The sequence below is a fragment of the Bombina bombina genome, chromosome 8 (assembly GCF_027579735.1).
Source record: "Bombina bombina isolate aBomBom1 chromosome 8, aBomBom1.pri, whole genome shotgun sequence".
In the NCBI taxonomy this organism is placed as follows: domain Eukaryota; kingdom Metazoa; phylum Chordata; class Amphibia; order Anura; family Bombinatoridae; genus Bombina; species Bombina bombina.
In genome coordinates this window covers 186,820,200-186,830,885 of record NC_069506.1, presented here as the reverse complement: position 1 = coordinate 186,830,885, position 10,686 = coordinate 186,820,200, and the positions used below count along the sequence as shown (strand labels likewise).

The window sequence follows — 10,686 nt, the reverse complement described above, 5'->3', positions numbered from 1 at the left end:
ATAGGATGTGTGAGAGGACTATGGTGATTATACTTAGTTTTTATGACTTCAATCAAAAGTTTGTTATTTTAAAATAGCACCGGAGCGTGTTATTACTTCTCTGGCAGAGTTTGAGGAAGAATCTGTCAGAGTTTTTTACTATGATTTTAACCGGAGTAGTTAAGATCATATTGCTGTTCTCGGCCATCTGAGGGAGGTAAAGGCTTCAGATCAGGGGACAGCGGGCAGATGAATCTGCATTGAGGTATGTAGCAGTTTTTATTTTCTGAATGGAATTGATGAGAAAATCCTGCCATACCGTTAAAATGACATGTATGTATACACTTCAGTATTCTGGGGATGGTATTTCACCGGAACTACTCTGTTAAAGGTCAATAATCCTTTTTAATAACTATTTATCAGGTTAAACGTTTTTGCTGGAATGTAGAATCGTTTACATTGCTGAGGTACTGTGTGAATAAATATTTGGGCATTATTTTCCACTTGGCAGTTTTTTTTTTTTTTTTTTGCTTTAATTGTGACAGTTTCGTTTCTCTTCACTGCTGTGTGGGAGAGGGAGGGGCCGTTTTTGGCGCTCTTTGCTACGCATCAAAAATACCAGTCAGTTACTTTTATATTTCCTGCATGATCCGGTTCATCTCTGATAGATCTCAGGGGTCCTCAAACTTCTTTGAAGGGAGAAGTCTCATACAGAGTTAGTTCTGGCATTTCTAAGGTCGCATGGATGGAAAGTGAACGAAAAGAAGAGTTCTCTTTTTCCTCTCACAAGAGTTCCATTCTTGGGGACTCTTATAGATTCTGTAGAAATGAAGATTTACCTGACAGAGGACAGGTTAACAAAGCTTCAAAATGCATGCCGTGTCCTTCATTCCATTCAACACCCGTCAGTAGCTCAATGCATGGAGGTGATCGGCTTAATGGTAGCGGCAATGGACATAGTACCTTTTGCACGCCTACACCTCAGACCTCTGCAATTATGCATGCTAAGTCAGTGGAATGGGGATTACTCAGATTTGTCCCCTACTCTGAATCTGAATCAAGAGACCAGAAATTCTCTTCTATGGTGGCTTCATCGGCCACACCTGTCCAGGGGGATGCCATTCAGCAGGCCAGACTGGACAATTGTAACAACAGACGCCAGCCTACTAGGTTGGGGCGCTGTCTGGAATTCTCTGAAGGCTCAGGGACTATGGAATCAGGAGGAGAGTCTCCTTCCAATAAACATTCTGGAATTGAGGGCAGTTCTCAATGCCCTTCTAGCTTGGCCCCAATTAACAACTCGGGGGTTCATCAGGTTTCAGTCGGACAACATCACGACTGTAGCTTACATCAACCATCAGGGAGGGACAAGAAGCTCCCTAGCAATGGTGGAAGTATCAAAGATAATTCACTGGGCAGAGTCTCACTCTTGCCACCTGTCAGCAATCCACATCCCGGGAGTGGAGAACTGGGAGGCGGATTTCTTGAGTCGCCAGACTTTTCATCCGGGCCGGAGGTCTTTGCCCAAATACTTCGACGTTGGGGCAAACCAGAGATAGATCTCATGGCGTCTCGCCAGAACGCCAAACTTCCTCGCTACGGGTCCAGATCCAGGGATCCGGGAGCGGTTCTGATAGATGCTTTGACAGCACCTTGGAACTTCGGGATGGCTTATGTGTTTCCACCCTTTCCGCTGCTTCCTCGATTGATTGCCAAAATCAAGCAGGAGAGAGCATCAGTGATTCTAATAGCGCCTGCATGGCCACGCAGGACTTGGTATGCAGATCTAGTGGACATGTCATCCTGTCCGCCTTGGTTTCTACCTCTAAGACAGGACCTTCTGATACAGGGTCCATTCAAACATCAAAATCTAACTTCTCTGAAGCTGACTGCTTGGAAATTGAACGTTTGATTTTATCAAAGCGTGGTTTTTCTGAGTCGGTTATTGATACCCTGATACAGGCTAGGAAGCCTGTTACCAGAAAGATTTACCATAAAATATGGCGTAAATACCTATACTGGTGCGAATCCAAACATTACTCCTGGAGTAAGGTTAGGATCTCTAGGATATTGTCTTTTCTACAAGAAGGGTTAGAAAAGGGTTTATCAGCTAGTTCATTAAAGGGACAGATTTCAGCTCTGTCCATCTTGTTACACAGGCGTCTGTCAGAAAATCCAGACGTCCAGGCTTTTTGTCAGGCTTTGGCTAGGATCAAGCCTGTGTTTAAAGCTGTTGCTCCGCCATGGAGTTTAAACTTAGTTCTTAACGTTTTACAGGGTGTTCCATTTGAACCCCTTCATTCCATTGATATAAAATTGTTATCTTGGAAAGTTCTGTTTTTAATGGCTATTTCCTCGGCTCGAAGAGTCTCTGAGTTATCAGCCTTACATTGTGATTCTCCTTATCTGATTTTTCACTCAGACAAGGTAGTTCTGCGTACTAAACCTGGGTTCTTACCTAAGGTGGTCACTAACAGGAATATCAATCAAGAGATTGTTGTTCCATCCTTGTGTCCAAATCCTTCTTCAAAGAAGGAACGTCTTCTACACAATCTGGATGTAGTTCGTGCCCTCAAGTTCTACTTGCAGGCAACTAAAGATTTTCGCCAAACTTCTTCCCTGTTTGTCGTTTATTCTGGACAGAGGAGAGGTCAAAAAGCTTCTGCTACCTCTCTCTCTTTTTGGCTTCGTAGCATAATACGTTTAGCCTATGAGACTGCTGGTCAGCAGCCTCCTGAAAGAATTACAGCTCACTCCACTAGAGCTGTGGCTTCCACTTGGGCCTTTAAGAATGAGGCCTCTGTTGAACAGATTTGCAAGGCTGCAACTTGGTCTTCGCTTCATACTTTTTCCAAATTTTACAAATTTGACACTTTTGCTTCTTCGGAGGCTATTTTTGGGAGAAAGGTTCTTCAGGCAGTGGTTCCTTCTATATAATGAGCCTGCCTATCCCTCCCGTCATCCGTGTACTTTTGCTTTGGTATTGGTATCCCAGAAGTAATGATGACCCGTGGACTGATCACACATAACAGAAGAAAACATAATTTATGCTTACCTGATAAATTCCTTTCTTCTGTTGTGTGATCAGTCCACGGCCCGCCCTGTTTTAAGGCAGGTAAATATCTTTTAAATTATACTCCAGTCACCACTTCACCCTTGGTTACTCCTTTCTCGTTGATTCTTGGTCGAATGACTGGGACTGACGTAGAGGGGAGGAGCTATATGCAGCTCTGCTGGGTGAATCCTCTTGCATTTCCTGTTGGGGAGGAGTTATATCCCAGAAGTAATGATGACCCGTGGACTGATCACACAACAGAAGAAAGGAATTTATCAGGTAAGCATAAATTATGTTTTTTTAATAGACACTCACAGCTATTTTTAGGGGCACTTTTAAGATGTTTAAAATCCCCTTGAATTTTTTTGAGTGAAAAACAGATGCATAAATTGCTCGTCTGGTTCATGCGCCATATTATACACAAGAAACGCGTGTTAAAATCGCGTGTGTGTGTATATGTATATTTGTATATATGTGTGTGTGTGTATATGTATATTTGTATATATGTGTGTGTGTATGTATGTGTGTGTGTGTGTGTATATATATATATATATATATATATATATATATATATATATATTTATATTTCTCTATATCCTACACATAAAATACTTGTCAAGCTAGTGTGCCATAGTACACGCACTTAGAATTTAATTTGAAACGTGCATCAAACTTGAAGCAGCCTTCAAAATACAACAGAGCTTCATAGTATGTGCACGTCGGACTAACGGTTAGGCGGCGCGTCAACGGATGCACACACACTAGCGCACCCTTTTTTCAGATAAAATGGTGTTTTGAAATTGCGCACACAAACTGTTTAATGCTTACCTAGGCTGCATTTGCTTAGCCCTTTAACGTCCATGCAACGCTATATAAAAGGGTCAAGGCTTATTGTAAAACAACTGAAGTAGCTTCTTCAGCTAATTTATGTCGTTCATGCTTAGATTTTTTTTTCTTTCATGTAATTAGCAAGAGTCCATGAGCTAGTGACGTATGGGATATACATTCCTACCAGGAGGGGCAAAGTTTCCCAAACCTCAAAATGCCTATAAATACACCCCTCACCACACCCACAAATCAGTTTTACAAACTTTGCCTCCTATGGAGGTGGTGAAGTAAGTTTGTGCTAGATTCTACGTTGATTTGCGCTCCGCAGCAGGTTGGAGCCCAGTTTTCCTCTCAGCGTGCAGTGAATGTCAGAGGGATGTGAGGAGAGTATTGCCTGTTTGAATTCAATGATCTCCTTCTACGGGGTCTATTTCATGGGTTCTCTGTTATCGGTCGTAGAGATTCATCTCTTACCTCCCTTTTCAGATCGATGATATACTCTTATATATATATACCATTACCTCTGCTGATTTTCGTTTCAGTACTGGTTTGGCTTTCTACAACATGAAGATGAGTGTCCTGGGGTAAGTAAGTCTTATTTTCTGTGACACTCTAAAGCTATGGTTGGGCACTTTTTTATAAAGTTCTAAATATATGTATTCAAACATTTATTTGCCTTGACTCAGGATGTTCAACATTTCCTTATTTCAGACAGTCAGTTTCATATTTGGGATAATGCATTTGAATATATCATTTTTATCTTACCTTAAAATTTGACTTCCCTGTGGGCTGTTAGGCTCGCTGGGGCTGAAAATGCTTCATTTTATTGCGTCATTCTTGGCGCAGACTTTCTTGGCGCGAAATTTTTTTCTATTTCCGGCGTCATACGTGTCGCCGGAAGTTGCGTCACTTTTGACGTTTTTCGCGCCAAAAATGTCGGCGTTCCGGATGTGGCGTCATTTTTGGCGCTAATAGCATTTAGGCGCCAAATAATGTGGGCGTCAATTTTGTCTCCACTTTATTTAAGTCTCATTATTTGTTGCTTCTGGTTGCTAGAAGCTTGTTCACTGGCATTTTTTCCCATTCCTGAAACTGTCATTTAAGGAATTTGTTCAATTTTGCTTTATATGTTGTTTTTTCTATTACATATTGCAAGATGTCCCACGTTGCAACTGAGTCAGAAGATACTACTGGAAAATCGCTGCCTGGTGCTGGAACTACCAAAGCTAAGTGTATCTGCTGTAAACTTTTGGTAGTTGTTCCTCCAGCTGTTGTTTGTATTAAATGTCATGACAAACTTGTTAATGCAAAAAATATTTCGTTTAGTAAAGTACCATTACCTGTTGCAGTTCCATCAACATCTAATGTTCAGAGTGTTCCTGATAACATAAGAGATTTTGTTTCTGAATCCATTAAGAAGGCTATGTCTGTTATTCCTCCTTCTGGTAAACATAAAAAGTCTTTTAAAACTTCTCTTTATACAGATGAATTTTTAAATGAACATCATCATTCTGATTCTAATGATTCAGAGGATTCAGAGGATTCTGTCTCAGAGGTTGATGCTGATAAATCGTCATATTTATTTAAAATGGAATTTTTCCGTTCTTTACTTAAAGAAGTCCTAATTGCATTAGAAATTGAGGATTCTGGTCCTCTTGATACTAAATCTAAACGTTTAGACAAGGTCTTTAGATCTCCTGTGGTTATTCCTGAAGTTTTTCCTGTTCCTGGTGCTATTTCTGAAGTAATTTCCAGAGAATGGAATAATTTGGGTAATTCATTTACTCCTTCTAAACGTTTTAAGCAATTATATCCTGTACCGTCCGACAGATTAGAGTTTTGGGACAAAATCCCTAAAGTTGATGGGGCTATTTCTACCCTTGCTAAACGTACTACTATTCCTACGGCAGATGGTACTTCCTTTAAGGATCCTTTAGATAGGAAAATTGAATCCTTTCTAAGAAAAGCTTATCTGTGTTCAGGTAATCTTCTTAGACCTGCTATATCATTGGCTGATGTTGCTGCAGCTTCAACTTTTTGGTTGGAAACTTTAGCGCAACAAGTAACAGATCATGATTCTCATAATATTATTCTTCTTCTTCAACATGCTAATAATTTTATCTGTGATGCCATTTTTGATATTATCAGAGTTGATGTCAGGTTTATGTCTCTAGCTATTTTAGCTAGAAGAGCTTTATGACTTAAAACTTGGAATGCTGATATGTCTTCTAAATCGACTCTACTTTCCCTTTCTTTCCAGGGTAATAAATTATTTGGTTCTCAGTTGGATTCTATTATCTCAACTGTTACTGGTGGGAAAGGAACTTTTTTACCACAGGATAATAAAATTTAAAGGTAAAAACAGGGCTAATAATCGTTTTCGTTCCTTTCGTTTCAACAAAGAACAAAAGCCTGATCCTTCATCCTCAGGAGCAGTTTCAGTTTGGAAACCATCTCCAGTCTGGAATAAATCCAAGCCTTCTAGAAAAGCAAAGCCAGCTTCTAAGTCCACATGAAGGTGCGGCCCTCATTCCAGCTCAGCTGGTAGGGGGCAGATTACGTTTTTTCAAAGAAATTTGGATCAATTCTGTTCACAATCTTTGGATTCAGAACATTGTTTCAGAAGGGTACAGAATTGGTTTCAAGATAAGACCTCCTGCAAAGAGATTTTTTCTTTCCCGTGTCCCAGTAAACCCAGTGAAAGCTCAAGCATTTCTGAAATGTGTTTCAGATCTAGAGTTGGCTGGAGTAATTATGCCAGTTCCAGTTTTGGAACAGGGACTGGGGTTTTATTCGAATCTCTTCATTGTACCCAAGAAGGAGAATTCCTTCAGACCAGTTCTGGATCTAAAAATATTGAATCGTTATGTAAGGATACCAACATTCAAAATGGTAACTGTAAGGACTATCTTGCCTTTTGTTCAGCAAGGGCATTATATGTCTACAATAGATTTACAGGATGCATATCTGCATATTCCGATTCATCCAGCTCACTATCAGTTCCTGAGATTCTTTTTCCTGGACAAGCATTACCAGTTTGTGGCTCTGCCGTTTGGCCTAGCTACAGCTCCAAGAATTTTTACAAAGGTTCTCGGTGCCCTTCTGTCTGTAATCAGAGAACAGGGTATTGTGGTATTTCCTTATTTGGACGATATCTTGGTACTTGCTCAGTCTTCACATTTAGCAGAATCTCATACGAATCGACTTGTGTTGTTTCTTCAAGATCATGGTTGGAGGATCAATTCACTAAAAAGTTCATTGATTCCTCAGACAAGGGTAACTTTTCTGGGTTTCCAGATAGATTCAGTGTCCGTGACTCTGTCTTTAACAGACAAGAGACGTCTAAAATTGATTTCAGCTTGTCGAAACCTTCAGTCACAATCATTCCCTTCGGTAGCCTTATGCATGGAAATTCTAGGTCTTATGACTGCTGCATCGGACGCGATCCCCTTTGCTCGTTTTCACATGCGACCTCTTCAGCTCTGTATGCTGAACCAATGGTGCAGGGATTACACAAAGATATCTCAATTAATATCTTTAAAACCGATTGTCCGACATTCTCTGACGTGGTGGACAGATCACCATCGTTTAATTCAGGGGGCTTCTTTTGTTCTTCCGACCTGGACTATAATCTCAACAGATGCAAGTCTTACAGGTTGGGGAGCTGTGTGGGGGTCTCTGACGGCACAAGGGGTTTGGGAATCTCAGGAGGTGAGTTTACCAATCAATATTTTGGAACTCCGTGCGATTTTCAGAGCTCTTCAGTCTTGGCCTCTTCTGAAGAGAGTCGTTCATTTGTTTTCAGACAAACAATGTCACAACTGTGGCATACATCAATCATCAAGGAGGGACTCACAGTCCTCTGGCTATGAAAGAAGTATCTCGAATTCTGGTTTGGGCGGAATCCAGCTCCTATCTAATCTCTGCGGTTCATATCCCAGGTATAGACAATTGGGAAGCGGATTATCTCAGTCGCCAAACGTTGCATCCGGGCGAATGGTCTCTTCACCCAGAGGTATTTCTTCAGATTGTTCAAATGTGGGAACTCCCAGAAATAGATCTGATGGCTTCTCATCTAAACAAGAAACTTCCCAGGTATCAGTCCAGATCAGGGATCCTCAGGCGGAGGCAGTGGATGCATTATCACTTCCTTGGAAGTATCATCCTGCCTATATCTTTCCGCCTCTAGTTCTTCTTCCAAGAGTAATCTCCAAGATTCTGAAGGAATGCTCGTTTGTTCTGCTGGTAGCTCCGGCATGGCCTCACAGGTTTTGGTATGCGGATCTTGTCCGGATGGCCTCTTGCCAGCCGTGGACTCTTCCGTTAAGACCAGACCTTCTGTCGCAAGGTCCTTTCTTCCATCAGGATCTCAAATCCTTAAATTTAAAGGTATGGAGATTGAACGCTTGATTCTTGGTCAAAGAGGTTTCTCTGACTCTGTCATTAATACTATGTTACAGGCTCGTAAATCTGTATCTAGAGAGATATATTATAGAGTCTGGAAGACTTATATTTCTTGGTGTCTTTCTCATCATTTTTCCTGGCATTCTTCTAGAATTCCGAGAATTTTACAGTTTCTTCAGGATGGTTTAGATAAAGGTTTGTCTGCAAGTTCCTTGAAAGGACAAATCTCTGCTCTTTCTGTTCTTTTTCACAGAAAGATTGCTAATCTTCCTGATATTCATTGTTTTGTACAAGCTTTGGTTCGTATAAAACCTGTCATTAAGTCTATTTCTCCTCCTTGGAGTTTGAATTTGGTTCTGAGGGCTCTTCAAGCTCCTCCTTTTGAACCCATGCATTCATTGGACATTAAATTACTTTCTTGGAAAGTTTTGTTCCTTTTGGCCATCTCTTCTGCCAGAAGAGTCTCTGAATTATCTGCTCTTTCTTGTGAGTCTCCTTTTCTGATTTTTCATCAGGATAAGGCGGTGTTGCGAACTACTTTTGAATTTTTACCTAAGGTTGTGAATTCCAACAACATTAGTAGAGAAATTGTGGTTCCTTCATTATGTCCTAATCCTAAGAATTCTAAGGAGAAATCGTTGCATTCTTTGGATGTTGTTAGAGCTTTGAAATATTATGTTGAGGCTACTAAGTCTTTCCGAAAGAGTTCTAGTCTATTTGTCATCTTTTCCGGTTCTAGAAAAGGTCAGAAAGCTTCTGCCATTTCTTTGGCATCTTGGTTGAAATCCTTAATTCACCATGCTTATGTCGAGTCGGGTAAAACTCCGCCTCAAAGGATTACAGCTCATTCTACTAGGTCAGTATCGACTTCCTGGGCGATTAGGAATGAGGCTTCGGTTGATCAGATTTGCAAAGCAGCAACTTGGTCCTCTTTGCATACTTTTACTAAATTCTACCATTTTGATGTGTTTTCATCTTCTGAAGCAGTTTTTGGTAGAAAAGTACTTCAGGCAGCGGTTTCAGTTTGAATCTTCTGCTTATGTTTTCATTAAAGTTTATTTTGGGTGTGGATTATTTTCAGCAGGAATTGGCTGTCTTTATTTTATCCCTCCCTCTCTAGTGACTCTTGCGTGGAAAGATCCACATCTTGGGTAGTCATTATCCCATACGTCACTAGCTCATGGACTCTTGCTAATTACATGAAAGAAAACATAATTTATGTAAGAACTTACCTGATAAATTCATTTCTTTCATATTAGCAAGAGTCCATGAGGCCCACCCTTTTTGGTGGTTATGATTTTTTTGTATAAAGCACAACTATTCCAATTCCTTATTTTATATGCTTTCGCACTTTTTTTATCACCCCACTTCTTGGCTATTCGTTAAACTGATTTGTGGGTGTGGTGAGGGGTGTATTTATAGGCATTTTGAGGTTTGGGAAACTTTGCCCCTTCTGGTAGGAATGTATATCCCATACGTCACTAGCTCATGGACTCTTGCTAATATGAAAGAAATGAATTTATCAGGTAAGTTCTTACATAAATTATGTTTTATTGCATTGCGAACAATCTGATGCTTCTATGTGTACTAATGCACCTACCGTCTCCTCCTTACAGATAGATGCAGATGGCATTCCTCCAGCAAAGAAAAAATCATTACTACTGCCATTACGAAGGCTATGGCTGCACTACCACCTTCGAATAAACCAAAAAGGTCAGTTCAAATTTTATCTTCTACTAGTAATATTAAGTCCTGACCTACAAAATACTGAAGTATCTTCTAATGAGGATTCATCTAACAGTGATGCTCACTCATCGGACTTAAACCTGATAATTCCTCCTTTTTCTTTAAAATTGAATATATTCTCTTTTGAAGAAAGTTTTTTTTAGTCACTTTAGGGATTGAAGAATCTAGACCTTCTGATGATAAACTTTGTAATCGTTTGACAACAGTTTTTATACTGAATTTAATCTCCCTGATATTTTCCCTATACTTGATGCTGTCTCTGATATGATTGCTAAGGAATGGTCTAAGCCAGGTGTCTCTCTTAATCCCTCTACAAGGTTTTACAAAATGATATGCTTTACCTGCTGCTAACCTAGAATTATGGGAAACGGTTCCCAAAGTTGATGGGGCCATTTCCACTCTAGCTAAAAGCACTACTATTGCTCTAGAAGACAGTACTACTTTTAAAGACCCTTTAGATGGAAAAGTTTAATAGAAAACTTTAATCCTATCTAAGAAGGGCATTTTTACATACTGGCTATATCTATTGTTGACGTGGCTGCCACTTCTACTTACTGGTTAAACGAGTCTTGCACAACAGTTATCCATTAACCCTGAATATTCTTATCTATTGAATTCACTTCAAAATACAAACAACTTTATTTGTGATGATTTATTTGATATTAAGAAAATGA

At 40.0% G+C, this 10,686-nt stretch overlaps 1 protein-coding gene across 1 annotated transcript in view; it reads left to right on the top strand.

The window, feature by feature from the left end:
• GYS1 (glycogen synthase 1) overlaps positions 1–10,686 on the top strand; it is a 143,310-nt gene that overhangs the window by 90,794 nt on the left and 41,830 nt on the right.